At 41.5% G+C, this 18,144-nt stretch overlaps 2 protein-coding genes across 2 annotated transcripts in view; both read left to right on the top strand.

Annotated features, from left to right (window-relative positions):
* Positions 1-18,144, top strand: part of LOC140694894 (trafficking protein particle complex subunit 9-like) — a 410,228-nt gene that overhangs the window by 8,623 nt on the left and 383,461 nt on the right. The gene's annotated exons all lie outside the window — the stretch shown is intronic.
* Positions 6,071-18,144, top strand: part of LOC140694895 (trafficking protein particle complex subunit 9-like) — a 38,961-nt gene continuing 26,887 nt past the window's right edge. Inside the window, exons 1-2 of the mRNA XM_072957915.1 lie at positions 6,071-6,321; positions 11,673-11,760. The gene's annotated coding sequence lies outside the window, so the exon portion shown is untranslated. The remainder of the gene's footprint in view (positions 6,322-11,672; positions 11,761-18,144) is intronic.

The following is an 18,144-nucleotide window of genomic DNA, read 5'->3' as shown; positions in this document are numbered from 1 at the left end:
TGCTCACTGGCAAGTGTGTCTGCTAATTAGGAGCTCCCCCAGACCTCGGGCCCTTCAAAGCTCAGACCACGGGAAAATCTTGAGTCCCTTCTCCTGGGCCTCCTGTGTGAGAATCCAGTGCCTTCTGAGGTGACCAGCGGCAGGAGATGCCTCCCCCTCCAGGGAGCACCCTACGGCGGACTGTTAGTGAACCATGCTGTGAGCTTGTGTGTTTCCGGCCATGGTCCCTGCAAAACCACACTTGAGATCAGCTTATTGGCGAAAATAACAGGACTGATTCCAGGGCAGGGCCGGGGGGAGGGAACAGTGGAAATTGAATGTGAGCTGAGACAACTAGGTGGGTGCTGAGGCTGTTACTAAAATGGGGAGTCTGGGAGGTACCTGCCAGGAATCGAATTCCAGAGTAAATGGTGGACATGAGGCATTTTTAAGATGCCATTTTTCATCCAAGTTAGGACTTCAAAGAGGCACTCGGCTCTTTGAGACTGGGGCTCAGGTGAAGGAGCTGGACTAGAGATACAAGTTGGGAGTCGTCATTCTTAGCTGGTGTTCACCGCCTTGCATGTGAATTAGATCATCTCGAGAGCTGCAGACTGAGGCTGAGGGAGGGGAGGGCTGTGCCTCGGTTGGAGATAAGCCCAGACCATGCAGCTTTGGTGTGTCAGCCAGCGGCGTTTATCATTTTCAGAGCAATCCCATTTATCCTTAAGGGGCCTGGGGGTCAGCAGGGCCAGCCAGAAAGAAATCCAAAGGGAGAGTCTTGGCCACGTGTGCGTCTTAGGAAGGTGCAGAGGCTGCAGGATACGGAAGGTTAGAATCCTCAGAATCTGGAGTTGGAGTGGGGAGAAGGTATTCACAGTCACCTGTGAGGGAGGGAGGGAGGCCTAGGGAGTCCCCACCCTACCGGACTCGCTTTCCCATGAACAGGAGGCAGTCAGACAGAGGATCTGAGGTAAGAAGGATGGGCACTGGGAGGGGAGCCAACCTGGAGAATGGTGCTTGGAAAGTTCTGGAATAGTCTCCCTGAAAAATAGAGTTAAAAATACCCAGACTCTTAAGAATATTGTTAGTGACTTGGGAGGAGGCAGTTGTTTTTCTGGCCTCCTAAGTGTAAGTCATGTATCCAGGGATACACAGAAGATACGGGCAGTCTGTTCCGGGGACTTGATCCTTACCAGGGGGATCAGTGCAAGTTTAAAGGGGCAGAAGGGCAGCGGAGCGAAACTAGCCAGGCCCCGTGTCAGGTAGCAGTCGGCCGCCCTACTTGCGTGTTTCATTCACATCCATGACTCCCAGGTGGGCGCTGACAGCCCCCTTTTGGGGATTGGGAAGCCTTCTCAGAGGGGTTAAGGAATTGGTTTGTTTAGCGGTTGATAAATGCTGTAGCAGGATTCAAGCAGAGCCTTGTCAGACTTCAAGGGCATGTTCTCTCTACTGTTTCCAGTACTTCCCTGTTATACCTGGAATGGTGAAGTGGGTCAGATTTGGAGCCTTTCAGAAAAAGTATGATTTAAGTGCCTCAGGACTGTTTCACAAAGCTCAGCGTTCTTTGATGGTTCTGAAGCATGCAGTGCTTTTCGCCCCACAGAGGTAACGTCTAACTCCATTGTCGATGATGTGGTTGCAAATGATATACAGGTGTAAAACCACACTTCGCAGCTTCTAAAGGGAAACTCTCCAATTCTCCCTTGGTCGGCTTTCTTCCACGGGGTGTAACTGTGCTGCAGCATAGGCCTGAGCTTCCGTATGGAGTGAGGATTTAATATCCGAAGTTAGCATAAAATGGTCAGATGAAGAAAACCGACATTGACAATTTATTTTTGGGTTTCATTAGTCAAGATATACTATCAGTTAATGGCCCATATAGCAAATGAAATTCAGTATAGGACATTGCATTTCTTACTTTCTATTCAGAGTTCTCTTACCTAATAAGGTTGCCTGCTTTGGAACATCAGTTTCACCACACGGCACCTATCAGTGTGTTGGTGTGATTGCATTTACAGAGTGAATGTAATCTGGGCTTCCTCAGCCCCAAACACTTCAGTGCAGAATCACGGGCTGTAGACGTCTGTTAGTCACGCAAATACTTCTAAAATTATATGATGCCAGAAAAGAAAGAAGAGAGAGAGAGAGAGATTGCCTTTATCAAATTTCCTTTCAGTTCTAACTGCAAACTGTTGTTGAGCAGCTCTTGTTTCCTTTGGATATGAATATATACATTTCTTTGCATGTAACCTAGGTTTTGGACTAGAACACCAAGTTCTTGCTGTCCCCAAGCCACAAAAATAGTAGCCAAATTGCACACGTGTGAAATAGTTTATACTTTTTTCTGAGAAAGTATCCTTGAATTTGGGACTTGGACTGTGATTTCTGCTTTTTGCTTCCCTCAACCGTCTTGTAATCTCTCACTCCTTCCCACGTGGTTCCCAAGTGTTCGTGGTCTCAAAGGAGCGGGCAAACACCCAGTTGGTCACCATGTACTGCTGCTATAGATAGAGACCAGACAAGACCTAAAGGACATTATCGGAGAGGAATTCCTGGAAGAAATGGGCTCTACATTCAGTTGTGAGGACAGAGTAAGAGTCAGCCAGGAGAAGGAGTCAAGAATGTGTCTCAGATCGCAGGTGCAGCCCGGGCAGAGGCCTGGAGGCTTTTGGCGTGGGCACCCGGGGAGAGTGCCCTGTGCAGTCCAGGGTGGAGGGAGCCCCTGCTGGGGAGGACACTGGAGAGAGTCCGGGATGTAGGGCTTTGGAAGAAGTTGAGTTTTACTAGAACTGACACAGTAGGCAGTGAAGGGTGTCAACAGAAGTGACCCTCAGGAAAGGTACTTCTGGTTTTGCTTCTGATATTCTACAGACCGAAGGATCGGGACGGGCGAGAGCAGGTATGTCTGTCCCTTTGAGACCCAACCGGTCATTCATTTATACATTACACGTGCACTTCTGTGAGTCTAGGGGAGAGAGCGTGTAGCCACTTTAGTAAGCAAAATGTATTTGATTCTTGAGAGCTTAGCATTGTCAGAAGTTGACTTAGCCTAGAATGTTCTAGGAAGAGAGGAACAAATTGTGGAGGTTGGAGGGAGGGAAGGCTTCCTTGGGAAACAGTCAAAATGAGACTGGAGCAAGTGGGAAGTAGGAGCAGGTCAGGGGCCCCTGTGGTCACTGGGGACCTGTGTACTTAGGTGAGGATGGGCGAGCAGGGTCTGGGGTGGGGCTAGAACTCTAACAGGGAGCCTCTAAAGGGTTTGAAGTGGGGGTTGATGTAATCAAATTTGTGCTTTGGGAAGGCTGCCGTGGCTCTCTGTGTTTGTATAGCGGGGAAGAGGGGGTGGGTGCCACCAACTGGGGGATCATTAGAAGACCATTCACAGGCTGGGATATGGGCATCGGGGCTACTTGGGGATGGCAGGGGCAGTGTGGATGCCGGCTTTCCTTATTGGGGGACTTGTTAGCGGGCCGACCTAGAGGCATTTTGTGGCTGGAAGAAAACTGATGGAGGCCGCCAGGTGGATTTTCCTCTTCTCTCCTTCCCTGCCTAGTGTGATGATCTTAGCTCAGCCAACATTTGGAACAAAAGAGCTAATTTCCAGGGTTGCCCAGGACTTTGTAGAGCTCCTTCGAGTGAGATCTGATCGGATTTAGGTTTGTGTTCAGATCTGGATGTTCACTTAGCTAGAAACGTCCTGTCATTTCGATTTCCATAGGGGTTTTTTACTTCATAAAGATTGCTTTCTTGGTGAGAGGAAATTTAATACAGCTGTTGTCTTTTTCAAAAAAATCATATCATTTAAGAACTTTAATATTCAAAAGAATAGAAATATATAAAATATTTAAGGAAGTCTTTGGTGTAGTTTCTTTGCTTTCTGAGCTAATGTGGAGTTAGAGCCTTTGCATTACTTCATAGCACATCCTTGTCAGTATTTAAAGAGCTGATAGTGGGCGCCCCAGGCCCCACCTCTCAAAGAATCGTTAAAGTTTTCTCTGAAATAGTGAGGTCATAAAGGTCTTGTTTTCAGAAATCAAACGGTTTATAATACGCAGCATAGCCACATTTATAAAATAATAATTAGTTCAAAATTAAGAAAGTGGAGGATAATTGATTTTTTAAAGCCTATACATAAACTTTCTTGTGCTAATGTTGCAAGTGGAAATTTTGAAAAGAAAAATCCTACTGCAATATCATCTACATGGAATACATATATGAGTTTTACGCTTGAAAAGTAACTGCGCAGTGGTTTTCAAAGTCAGGAGCATTCCAGCTCAGATACTGGCAGTGATGGTTGCTGGTTTTCAATGAAAGAGCCTAAATTTGCCTTCTTAGCTTTTTTATTTTTGTATTGAGAGGGTTGATTAGTGCTTTGCGAGCATGATTTAGGGGCAAATTGAGGGCAGATGTCGTGTAAAAACAGTGAGATATTTCCATGCATTTTATTTTCTGGACATCACCAGGGCACATGTGGGGTTTGTGCCTGCAGGCTGGAATGCTGCAGGACTCCCTAATCCATCACCATTATGTCCTGGAGCTGCTCAGGTCATTGAATGTTTTCTGTTGCTTGGAGGAAAGGTGGTCTGATGGAGATGATCAGATGTGCAGTTAAAGTGCTATTACTTGAAATAAGAGTAACCTAGAAACATTGCTCTAACAATACAGGATGAGGGAGGAGAATTGTCTGAGCTACTTGCAGTGGGGAGTCTTCTCATGTTTCTCCCACACCGTGACTCCTGCCAATATCCGCCACAGTCCTGCACGGTAGTCCTGCCGAAGCAAGCAAGCACTTTGCTCAGAAACGCACTGAATTTCCTTGTGCCTCTGTTTGTTGGCTTTTTTTTTGAAAGCACATTTTGCCCTTTGCTTAAATGCCATCCATGCTAGTCAACTCTTACACTCAGTTTTCTGGAACTCGTCCATAAATAGCTGCTGAATGGATGAACAGAATGTAGTATCTCCATGTAGTGGAAGATTATTCACACGTAAGAGTGAATAAAAAAGAAAAAAAAAAGAGGAAAATGAAAAAGGCCACCTGTTTTTGGAAGTCCACCCTGACTGTTCAACCCACACTTTTCCCTTTGAAACCCAATCACTTATGCTCCACTCTACTCTTTTTGATAGTGCTTACCACCTTCTAATAATCTTTAACGTTTTCAAAAAAAAAAAAAGAAAGAGATGCTGATACCACTTCAAAATATACAAGCCTTGATAACAGCTTGTTAATTGAAAAGAAGCAGACACAAACGGTCAAATATTGTTGATTTCAGTGATCTGAAATGCCCAGAAAAGGCACATACAGAGGCAGAGAGCAGGTGATGGCTGGAAGGGGCTGGTTGGAGGGGGATTAGGGAGTGACTGCTAGTGATAGGCGGATTCTTTAGGGGTGATGAAGTGTTCTGGAAATAGAAGGTGATGGGTGCTACACAACCGTGAGTTTGCAGAAGACTGCTGAGCGCTGTGTCTGGGAGTGCCTGTTGTTGGGGCATCTTTATTTTGTTCTCATCCTGCAATGTGAAGAGCCATCTTCTGCTGTGGCTGTTCTACTCCTGTGAGTGGTGAGGGTCAGAGACTTTGCAGAGTCATGTTTCTTTTTTCCCCCTGGGTGAGTGTAGGCAAAAAAAGATTTAAGCCTAAGAAAGTGCTCCATCTGCAGAAATGTCTTTTTGTTTTGCATGGTGTAAAAACCTTGAGAGCTTTTAATCGTTGAGGCCAGTCTGTGGGAGGAAATAGCCCGTGAAGCCTGTTTGAGCCTGGGAAGCACCGTGCATCTCTCCCAGACACGGGTGGGGATTTCACCCCCGTTCAGGCAGTGAAGGGCCCAGACCCGTGAGCAGACTTGACAATCGTGAATATTTACGTGTATCCGCTGCTTCATCTTGGATATTAATTTCAAGCTGAGTCAGTTTGTGGCGGCAGCCTCATCCTACATCAGGAATTTATACTATCTGCTCTTTGAGGTGAAGACCTGACAGACTTGATTATTTAACAGTCTGCCTTGAATTGATATCTCAGATTCCTTTGTCAAAAGCAAACAGCAGAAATACAGAATTCCTTTAATGCCAATGTGACCTGGAACGAGTTTAGTCTCTGTGCCTCAGTGGCCTTATCTGTGAGTGGGAAAGATGATAACAGTGCTTCCCTCAGAGGAGCTGGTGAGGGGAGAGTCAGAAGCACAAATGGAGGACTTACAAAAGATGCTCTTGAATGACCGAATTTAGTGCTCTCAGCCTGGTGAGGCCTGAGGGGCAGAGATGTCAGAACAGAGCAGTCCTAGCCGGAGCTCGATCCGTGATGGAAGCTGTTATGATCAGTATCACCACTGTGCGTTATCAGGTAATTTTAAGACTTGGTAATATGAATTCTTGAATAATGTTAAAGGACTAGACATCTCAGATCCAGTTTACATAGCCCTCAAGATTTCTTCTGAGAAATGGATGGTTTCTTCCCCATCTTAAATCTGAGATGAGTCTCTAAAAAATTCTGTATTCCTCCATCTTTTTGCTTTAATTTTCCATTTCCTAAAAAACCATGTTTTTAAATGGAGTTAATGGGGACTGAACTGAGTGCCTCATGCATGTTAAGCACTTACTCTCCCAAATGAGGTATAATCTCCTCCGTGATTTTTGTTAAAATTTACTTTCTTAGTTTACAGAGGTAAGAGGCCTCTAATTCTTTTTCTGGAGACTTGTCCATGAACCTGTAAATCTATAATTAATGGACAAAATTTGGTTTATTAAAAAATCATTAGAATATTCTGCAATTCATCCAAAAAGAAATGCTCATTGACTTAAAATGTTTCTCCTTTAAGGGGATTTCTCCTGTTTGGTCTAGCTTAATTTGTTAACAGCCATCCTCATCATCATAATGACCAAACTCACTGTGAGTGGACACCTACCTAAGGCTAAAATGTTTTCCTCATGTTTTAATTCATAGCAGGTGTTTGATTGTAGGTATCAGTGTCTCCTTTTTTGCAGCTGAGGGATTGAGAGATGGAGCAGCTTGTCCCAATTACACGCAGCAGGCTGTGGCTAGCTCGGTGCTGGAACCCAGGCTGCACAGAATGCATTCTTAATTGCTCCTCTTATCAGCCTCCCGTTAAGTGGTTACCCGAACACCTGTGACTCCATAAACGGCCGAGTTTAGTGACCTCAGACTGATGAGGCCTTGAAAGGAGAGACACCATTGAGAAGTTGAGACAGAGTGGCAGAAATTAAAATTGTTCATTTTCACAAATTTTTAATTCTCAAGTAATTACATAAAAAGTTATTTTTTTATTTTAGTGCTCTGTAAGCACTAAAAACAAAACATTAAAAATAATTATAGTGCAAAAGAGAAGTGAGCTCTTAAAGTCCAACCACTGCTAATGATGTTGCTTGTTTTTCTCTTGTGGCCCTTTTTGACAGAAATACTTACAAAGACTGAATTGGTTTTATGTAGTTTTAATATGGAAGAAAAGATTGTCAGTGAATATTGTAAGAAAAGTCTTTACTCTTTTCTTTCCTGTTGATGAATATGTACTTTATTTTCATGGCTTAAGTACATTTCCTCATTTGTGAAATTTGAGTAATATCGTTTAATTTGTCTGACTGTGAGAGGTAGATGCCTTGTATACAAAGAACCCAAGAGGTGCTTAATAAAAGTGTGCTGTCACAATGACAGATATTTTAGAAGGATCAACTCTGAATACTAAAGAGTGTCGCTTATTTCTGATACATATTCAATATGTATTTGTATGATATATTTGAATATGGTTTAAAGTAACAAGGATTCATTTTTTTTTTTTGGTGTAGTATGAAGTTTTAATGAAATCTGTATCATTCTAGTGAGACAGGGACTAGTTAAATTGCCTTAATCAGATGACCTTGAAGATTATTTACACAGAATATGTATTGTTACAAATCAGAATTTATGTTGCCGTGTAACCATCCACTCAGACATTTAAATTCGTGGGATTCTGACCAGATCCGTTAAGTTTAGTAAAATCCATATTGATCATTTTCAGGGAATAAACTCCTCTATTTTGTGATTAAAGAAAATTTTGATTTTTTTCTACATTCTTAACAGGTTTAAAATATCAAAACATTGATTTGACATGTCACTTTTTTAATAGAGAGAATAAAGCTCATGCTGTTTTATTATGTAAATAAATGTTTTTGTATGGCAACAAAATTGTATGATATCCTGGCTCTTTTAGTATTTTGCAAGATACTTAGATAACCTACTGTTGGAAAAATACAAACGTGAATTTTATGAATATAGGCCTAGTACAGATCTGTTGGTTTTTGCTACAGTGCAAGACATGAGGCATAGGAGAACTTTGCTGCTGATTGCCAGGAGGACAGATCCCATGTCTCAGTTTCCCCTCCTGTAAAATGAAGTGGCTGAACTGGATTCTTTCCTCTTCTAAGATGAGTTTCCATGAGCCTATATCTTCTGTTTATATTCAGGAGTATTAGCAATATCAGATTAAATACTGAATATCCCTCCTTTCCCCCGAATCAAAGTGCAGCATGTGCTATATAAGTTTTATTTATCTGATTCTCGTTACTGATCCTACAGGCAATTTTTGTGTTGCATCTTTCCTGGTAACCTGGAAGGTCATTTTACCCATAGGTGGCACTGTTGCACCTACTTACAGTCTTAACTTTCCTGTTTGTAAAAGGAGGCTTAAACAACGTTATTTTATTTTGATTACTTTACTTAATGCTTCAGAATAGCCCAATGTCCATTATGTCTGTCTAACTGGAAAAGTTATTCTGCTTATATCTTAGATTTATTCTGTCATCTCACTGTGAACATTTCAGACTTGCTGTGCAAACAATAGCAAAATCGGGCTTTTCTTCTAGTGTTAGAAACCAGTGAGCCGGGATTTTATAAAACAGCTAGAAGCGGCATCTGGAGGACCTTAAAGGTGAAAAGTGTATTGAGTTCCCTGAGTTTTGACCCCGCCGCTGTGTGTTAATTGGTGGTAGGAGATTTGGTACATATACGAAGGGGTGTAGTTTTTGATATGGTTTGCCTGCACGCGCTGCCACTGAGCCACTTGAGCCTGAGTCAGTTCGTTTTGAGTTTTTCCCTCGTCTGTGAGATGGGGACATTCGTATCTGATTTGTAGAATTGTGAGAATTAGAAATTATGTGCAGTGTTTACCACAGTGTGTATGTCAAGAGGGCTCTTAAACTTTAGCTGCTGTTTTGTGTGAAGCCATCATTTGAGAGTCTTTGGCAATTACTAAGAAACAGGAAAATAAGAAGAGGTGGTTTTATGATGAAAGATATTTGAGGAGGTTCCATAGTTCCTATACCCATAATTTAGCATCAGCAGAGTCAGAACTGTTACACAGTCGCCCTAAACCAACGTTAAGCCACAGAATTATTTGTTACTTCATATATTTTGGGGTTTAAGGAGATCCAATACTTATACATATGTTGTCTCCAGCAGCCTACTGAGAGATGACACAAAAGAGTAGACAGGCAATAAATGTCTTCTTTGTTACTGATGAAGCCACGTTCTCCATGAACTTCAAGGCTGTGGGAAAATGCGTGTCATGATACTGTGTCCCAGAAATACAGACTCACCCTGTCCCATGTAGCTCTGGGCCACAGCGAGCCTTCCCTTGAGAAGACCTGCCCTTTCATGCACAGGGCTTTCCTGACATGGAGCTGAGCATCCCACGTGCTTCCCAATGGTGACCAACACTGGAGTGAAAGGAAGGGTTTCACATGCCCTGCTTGTCTCCCCGGACTCACACCTCACTCTGTTAGTGTAATGAGTGCTAGCTGTGGGCCAGGGGCCAGGGGTGTGAAGGGAGTAGCACCCTCCATGGCCCAGAGGAGTGGTTAGGAGACATCCACTCCCTCAGTTTAAACAGGTGGTTGGATGGAACATAAGGGTGCTCCCCAAGAGTGTGTAAAAGGAGAAATAAGGATTTTATTTGGGACTTAGGCTAGCCAGGAAACAGATAAGATGATTAGAGGGGACACTTGTAAAACAATTTGATATTAAGTTGACATTTGTTGAACACCCAAAATGTGCTACATTCTTTTCTGAGCATTTTACAGAAATGAATCCTTCAATCTTCTCAACAAGCGAGTAAGGAAGGTTTGATTGTTATCCCAGTTTTACAGTGTGGAAATTGAGGCACACAGAGGGTAATTAAGTTGGCAAAATCACAGAACTAGTAATTGGCAGAGCTGGTATTTAAACCCTGGCTGTCTGGTTTTGAGGTTCCCAGAGATGGGCTTTGGGTGTTTAGCATTATCGACATCCCTGAATCTTTATACCTCTGTGCATCAGTTAGCCTAGAAAGGACAGGGAAAGGAGTGTTACACAGGAGCTCATAGTCATTTCTTGGCCGCTGTCCACGGAGAGTGCACCGTGATTGGCGTTAATTGACTTCTGGGCAGTAGATCTGTTCGTATAATAGAAATATAGTCCATTGAATTAATCTAGAAACCCTTCCTGCTCCGTTTCTGTCCATGCTTGCCATGTGACTGCCTGCCCGTGATTGGGCCGTGGAGGAGAAAATGTACTCATGGTTGAACTCTGATATTTCAGTCTGGTTCATAGATTCACGTCTTCTGTTACATTAAAAATTTAAGTTTCTGGTTTCCTTGCATCAGTGTCTCATGAGCTTGGTTAATGTGAAACCAGTCCATGGGAGCCCAGGGATGATGACGGTATAATTTCTGAGCACGTTGAGGCACTTCTACCCGTGCAGACGTGGCTGGAGGATGTCCAGCTTCCTCACTGATTTCCCCCAACAGCATGGTCCTCTCCCACCCCTGGATGTGAGGTTGGGAGCTCTCTGAGTAGGCCAGTCAGAGGCCGAGTCCACCAATCAGAAAATGATGAAGTACCTGGAAGTGGGTTTAATAGAAAACAAGGGCTTCCAGGTTGTCAGATGGGCTGTTCGAGTCCATTTGGTGAAAAGCTGTCCACTGTCTGTGGTTGAGCTACTTCTTTGCTGTTGAAAAGTCTGGAGTAGATGAAGGGATTTTAAAAAGCAGAAAGGAGTGATTTCAGGTGGTACGTCCACACCGGTGAGAAGTGATGAATGACCGCCTTTGTGAGTCATAGACAGTCTTACAAACTTCATAAACCAGCTTTAAAAGCTCTTCCATCTGAGTGCACTTCATATGGGGTCCAGATCATCACTGGTCGCACTGTGAGGGCAAGTAACTGATAATGGCAGAAAGGACACGGAGGCATCAAAAAGGTCTCAGTCACTTTCCCTGTTTAAAGGATGCAGCACAGTGTAATATATTTTAGCTGGTTTTTCACTGAAAAGTATTTAGTGTTTTCTGGGACTCCCCAGTGCCCCAAGGTTCCATGCAGCTGGGTGTCCCCTCAGTGCAGCTCTGTCAGCGCTTGCCCTGGGCTTACGCGGTGTCACGGGGAGCAGGACAGTCAGCGTCCCCGGCTCCTCCGAGCTCCGTCTCCTCATCCGCAGAGCCGGGTTTCTCATCCGTGTCTACTTAGTAGGGTTGCTGAGAATCACACGTGATGCTTCAGGTGTGACTTTTGGTTGTCTCTGTGATTGGCATATAGTTAATATTTGATAGAAACACTTGTTTTTTTAGTATAATTGTAGCACCTAGATTGCAGTGGTTTTTAGTCTGCATTTTTTATAACTTTATTCTTATTTTTAAATATGCACTTATTTTTATTTATTTTTTTTGGAGGTACTGGGGACTGAAGCCAGGACATTGTGCATGCTAAGCAGGTGCTCTACAACTGAGTAATACACACCCTCCTTTTCTGCACTTGAAGGTAAATATTGCTATACACAAAATAGCTCTTAAACACCATCATGGGACCTAGTCACTGTATAGACAATTGAACACGTATACTATTTCAATAGGAATAAATGTTTTTGAGACATACATTTCTGAATCTGTTAATGTGCTTAAAAACGATCATAGGTAGTGATAAACACGAATCTTTGATCCAGTACTTCTTAGAGACTGTTTTGCCATCAAGGGAAATTACATTCTACAGAGAAGCCTAATTGGGTCTCTTTGATATTTAGATGGTTTAGCAGATGATGAAGGCTTTCAAAAGCTGACAGTTTTGTATTTTAAAGTAACTACAAAGTTACCTTCTACAAGTTGTAAGTACTAAGCTTGTGAAGTGCCCAGTAATCCAGGGGGTATGTGTCTGTGTCTGTGTCTGTGTCTGTGTGAACGTTGGTGTGTGTGATTTCAGGAAGGTAGAAAGAAATTCCATATAGACTTCTGATACCTTTCTCCTCCATTTCAAGGTGTTGGCATATATTTACACTAATAAATTGATATTCAGTTGTCATTTGGCATATTGGGAATAAGACTTTCTCATACTTGTTTCAGAAGGATTAGGGAGCATGAGCTTAGGAAATGGGAGGAGATAGAGGCAGGGAGGTTCTTTAAACTTTGTGCAGAATTAGAAACAGTAACTTTTCTCTTTTCTTCTAAAGCAAACTGGCACTGAATTGTAACATACTATTACTCAGAATTGCTTTTCTGATCAGATACATGTACCTCAGATTTTTAAATGCAACATGAATGATGAAATGTGTTTTAGCAGTTATTTTTAAAAGTAGTCTCTTTTCAAGTAAAAGGCTATAGCCTGTTCTTTCTTCTAGCGGTACAAGAAATTCTCATTGTTCTGTTGCAATGATCTATGTGCTTACTTTCTTTTTTTTTTTTTTCTTTAAGTGCTTTTTTCATTGTGGTTTGAATGAATGTTTAAAATTTCTGGATTTTGATCTTTAGAACATGCTGATTTCTCAGAACTGTTAAAAACCTGATTGTTCACTGCTCTTTGTTTGGTGGGGCACCCTATTGATTTCTGTTGTCTGTTAAAGAGTGAAATTCTTCCTCTAGCCTGCAGATCATTAAGTGAATGGTTTGCAGTGTGCCTTTAAAATTATTTGTATGCATTGAGCATGTTTGTCCAGTGAATTTTAAATTGACTCATTGTAATGACTTTGATTTGATTCTGTGTCTTTTGCTCCTCTCCACAAGAATTTGAATTCTCTGTTGCATTTTGTATACGTGTTCTTTACAGGGGAAGAAATTTTGCATTTTTTACAGAGGTGGGTTTTCCTATCCCCTCTGAATGCCTTCTAAAATTGATACAATAAAAATCAGTTATTGCAGTGCATAAATATTTCATAAATTATTTTTTGGCATAATCAGAAACAATGACCAAGAATGATAATAAAAAATACGAAAACCTTCCTTCCTTTGAAGAATAGAAATCAGGTAGTCAGGCTCCCTCATGCTTTGTGCCTGACACACTTAATCTCATGTCATTGTGTATCATGATTCGGAGATGGTATTGTTTCAGGTTTATAGATTTTTGTTTTAACATTTGTGTTGAATTCTTTCTCCAGGCTGATGTTTCCTGTTGGGTTTGTGGAAAGAGTAGAAGGGAAAAAAATACTTTGTTTTGTTTTCAGGAGGCCTGAGTTGATGGGAAAAGAGTTGAGGGTGGGCTGAGGAAAAGAGTGACACTCCCTCTCCTCCTGGTTGAAATTGATAAACAAAGAAATCAATTAAGTATATCGATATTTGACCAAAAGAAGTTAGCGAGCCCAAACTGGCTAGAAATGCACAATGGAAATTACTGAATTCAGCTTCAGAATGAGGTGCTTTACCAAGTAGAAGCAGCTTAGAGCAATCAGAAAATCAGTAATATGATGAGATATAAATGGAATATTATATCTTTTATTGCTGAAACTTTTCTACGTTAAGTTGTGTAGAGCTAAAATTAAGTTTCAATCACCAGGAGTTAAGAGAGTGAGTGGTACTGTAGGATCGTTATTCACGGATGTGCCTAGACCCTGATAGAGTGGCTGAAGATGGCAGGAAGAGACCCACATCCAGGATTTTCATCCTAGGGTGTCCTCCATAATGGTTCCATGTGGAAGCAGATGATTGGGTTAACAAATTGTAACACACCCCAGTCGCCTCTGAATTTTAAGAAGAAAAAATATGCTTTGATACTGCTTTACAAGCAAGTTCCTGTGCATCCTCACTCCAGACGCCTTGCCTTAAAAAGCAGAGACAATGCTTTGCTTGTGTAGTTGAGGTTTTAGATAGCACTCTGCTGGTTGTAAAGCAAGGACCGAGACCCTCAGCTATAAACGCTGGGCTTGTGTGTTGTTAGATAATGTATTATCCCCAAAATAAGGACCTGGCTGGTTTGGTGGTCTGCTTTTTAATGAACATATCTAAAAATGTATCTTGTTCCCCTCACCCCATGACTTCCCTAAAGATACACTAATCCTTTGTACTCATTGTGTATTCTACAATCTCTGCCTCATCCTGTCTTTCCCGAATTTCCTCCTTACTATCTCACAACTGTTAACGAAGTTTTCCTTTGATTATACCCTATAAATATGGGAGCATTTGAGAGGCTTATGGAGATGGCTCCCTAATCCCTCTCGATTTCTTGACTTTTTCCACAGAGTCTTGAATAATCATTCCTTGTCAGTAAGACTTCTTCCAGCCAGAACCCACAGTTCCAGGTGAGAAGGATGCAGGCTTTATCTCTCCTACCGGAGGCAGAGACAGAAGAGAATTGAGATATGCTCCCCCGTGATCCCTTCCTGCCCCAGGTCTACTGCAGTTCACCTGCAGCCTTCTGGCCTCTGCTCAGAGGGCCTCTGTCCCAGGACTGACCTCAGCGTTTTCTTCCCTTGTCAATATTTCCTGTGCCTTTCAGAACTTGGTCTCTTCTCTGCAATTCAAACCTGGCAGATGTGATGGTGGTCAGCGTGCTGGTGGGCAGTCCTTTGGGGACCCCCAGGAGCCATGCTGATTCTCCTTAGTCTCTCAATCGGGGTTACAGAACAGTCGAGCACAGAAGGAAGCCCATTCTCGAGATGTCAACAGAGCATTTCATCACTTTCATTTTATTTTTCAATTTTTGGTGGAGAAATTATTTGTAGTGAACTGTTCCAGATATTTGCCGCCTGCTTTCCTCATCACCATTCCTTGTTGTCTCTGGTGCTAGTTTTATAAACCAGGTTTCTTCTCTGGTCATTTCTGGCAGCTGGGCTTGCCGAATCCTTGATCTGTATTTGAAACAGAATGCTTCCTCGTGATGTCAAGGTGATTTTCCTATTTCTGAATATTTCGTGTACACTCAGCAACTGTTTCAAGTGAAATGCTCTTGTCCAATTTCGGTTAACTCACATTTGCTGATCTCCTGCTTTCATGCTGAGAGCAGTTTCTTTTTCCTCTAATAAAAGTTAGCAATTTGCATTTACTATGGAAGATACTGGCCCAAGGTCCTTTTGTTCTTAAGAGTTTTAATACAATTCACCCATTAAAATGTACATCGGTTTTTACTCTATGCCCAGAATTGTGCATCCCATTCAATCTTAGAATATTTTCATCCCCCCAACAGGAAGCCCTGTATGCATAAACAGACATTCCCATCTTCCCCATCCTCCCCCAGCCCCAAGGAGCCACTTTTCTCTCTGTGGATTTGCCTGTGCTGGACATTTCATGTAAATCGAGTCACTTCATATAAGTGGAAACGTCTATTGTGACTGACTTCTTTCACACTGAGTAACGTTTTCAATATTTGCTCATGTTGTGGCCTTAGTCACTATTCTATGCTATGCTATTGCTGAATAACATTCCACTCTATGGCTGGGCCCCACTGTTTACCCATTCATCAGGTGATACGCATTTGGGTTGTTTCTGTTTTTGGCTGTGATGAGTAATGTCGCCGTGAACACTCATGTGGTATTATTTATGTGGATATTTGTTTTCAGTTCTCTTACGTGTGTGCCCAGAAAGCAGAATTGCTGGGTAAGTCAGAAACGAAATGTTCAACTCTCTGAGGCCCTGCCAGGCTGTTTTCCAAAGTGGCCACGCTGTGTTACATCCTCACCAGCAAGGGCTGCGTGCTCCGCTTCCTCTGTGTCCTCTTTAGTGCTTGTTACGCTTTTTTTTTTATTATACCCTATTGTAGTGAGTGTGAAGCGGTTTCTCCTAGTGGTTTTGACTTGATTTCCCTTACAGCTAATGCTATTGAACATCATTACATTGTGTTTTATGGACATTTGTATATTTTCCTTGAAAAATACCTTTTCAGATACTTTATTAACCTTTTAATTGAGTTGCCTTTTTATTGTTGAGTTGTAGGGTTTTTTTTTCTTCATTTTGAGATACAAATTCCTTGCCAGATAAGTGATTTGAAAAAATTTTCTCCTCTGTGTTGTTGTTTCACTTTCTGGATGGTGCCCTTTGAAGCAAAGTTCTAAATTTTGATGAACTGCAATTTGTCTCTGTTTTCTTTGTTTCTTGTGCTTTTGGGGTATTATTTAAACTCTGAGGTATTTTATTTAAGCTTTTATATATAAAATAACTTAATTCTTAGGACCGTTATAGGAGATGGGTGCAGTTGTTGTCCCCAGTCTATGGATAGGAGACTGAGATGCAGAAAATTTCACTGAAATATCAGTGTCACATCTACCTAGTGCTGTGGGATTTCAGACCCTCATGTTTGTCCCCAGCATTTGTGATCTTCACCACCATGCTCCACTACTGCCTGGAATCGTTAATGAAAATGACTTTCATTTTTTGATTTCTTGTTAGTTTGTTTTCTCTTTGGGGACCTCATCTCCTTATTTTCCTTTCGGATATCAGTGTAGATTTATTTTAGGTCTCATGTAGGCAGAAGCATTGCTATCAGTTAACTTCTTTATTACTCACTCTCCAGTGATGATTGTTGCTAGTTGACCTAACCAAGTCATGCTTAAGTCTTTCCTGCTAATGACACTAAAAACAGTCATGACTTATAGAATGCTCAAAGAAAGTACTTGATTGATTTTATTTTGCTACCCAATCAAACCAATCAAGTAAAAACCCCAGTGTTGACACAGACTATAAGCCCTCCAGAATAGGATCACTGTCTTCCTTCTGTTTCATTTATTTGGTCACAGTGTCTGGATAGTGACTTGCTGTCCAGCAGTTTTGTGAGGATATGGTGCTCGTGAATCATTGTAAGGATAGAATTTTGACAACAGACTGTGTTTTTCATTTCACAAGGGAAAAGATAATATAGAAATTCTGCTCAGATCTATTTTAAAATTAAGCTTGGAATTTTGAGAAGAATTCAAGAAACCATACAAAGCTCTTTTTCAATAATTTTAGATCTATCTTAGACACATATGGTTACATAGCAGAGTAAGTTATCAAGTACATTTGACAATAGGAGTGTAATATTGATTATTTGTTTTAGTTGAAATATTCTACCTGGGATAAAGTAATCAGTGCCCATAAATGAACAAATATGTTTGTATTTCTATGCAACATGGGAGCAGAGTTCATGTTTCTATATAATATGTATGACTGTGTGTTTTAATCTGTCTGTCAGTGTTTTTATAGTTTTTCAGCAATGTTGTAACTTCAGAATTCTTCTAACATATTCACTCCCGATACTACTGCAGTTTGTACTGTGTATCCTATCTTATGCATGGGATTCCACTGTCCCCTCAGTGAGGAATTTCCTCTCCTATTGAGCTAGTAGCAGAGTTAAAGGAACAGTGATTTCAAGGCCTTTGCTCTCCACGTGTTCGCAGTTTCCTGTCAATCACGATTTTCTCTTTCTTGTGTTTTCATTGTGCAATTAGAATTTTTGAAAATAATTATTAATATGTTTCACCAGTCTTCCTAGAAATTTGATGTGTTTGTGCTTTTCAGTTTTCAATTTATGAAAATTGTAAATGCAGACTTGTTTTTAAGTGGTCCTTTTTCACTAGATATTTGTTTACCTCTTTATAGTTAAAATAATTTTCCCCAATGAATGAATCGGTGTGCATGTTTTAAAAGATACTTTAGTTTTTATTTTTCTTATTCTAACAGGTATATTCGTTGTACAGAATTTAGAAAATAAGGATAAACACAATAATACCTTAAAAATGGCCTCTAATCTCACTTGTAGATACAGTTGTAATGTTTGAAATTGAGAATTACAAGTCCTCTCACTTTGTTCTACTCTTTCAGGTACGTTTTGGTTACTGAGACCCTCGAATTCCCATATGAATTGTAGCAGAAGCTAGTCAGTTATTGCTGAGGAGCCCGCTGGGAATGTGATCAAGACCACGTTGTATGTGCGCTTCACTCTGGGGAGCACTGCCATCCCAAGAATATTGTC

The sequence above is a fragment of the Vicugna pacos genome, unplaced genomic scaffold (genome assembly GCF_048564905.1).
Source record: "Vicugna pacos unplaced genomic scaffold, VicPac4 scaffold_109, whole genome shotgun sequence".
Lineage (NCBI taxonomy): Eukaryota > Metazoa > Chordata > Mammalia > Artiodactyla > Camelidae > Vicugna > Vicugna pacos.
Note: the sequence above shows the minus strand (reverse complement) of the source record. Positions and strands in the feature narration are given on the sequence as shown.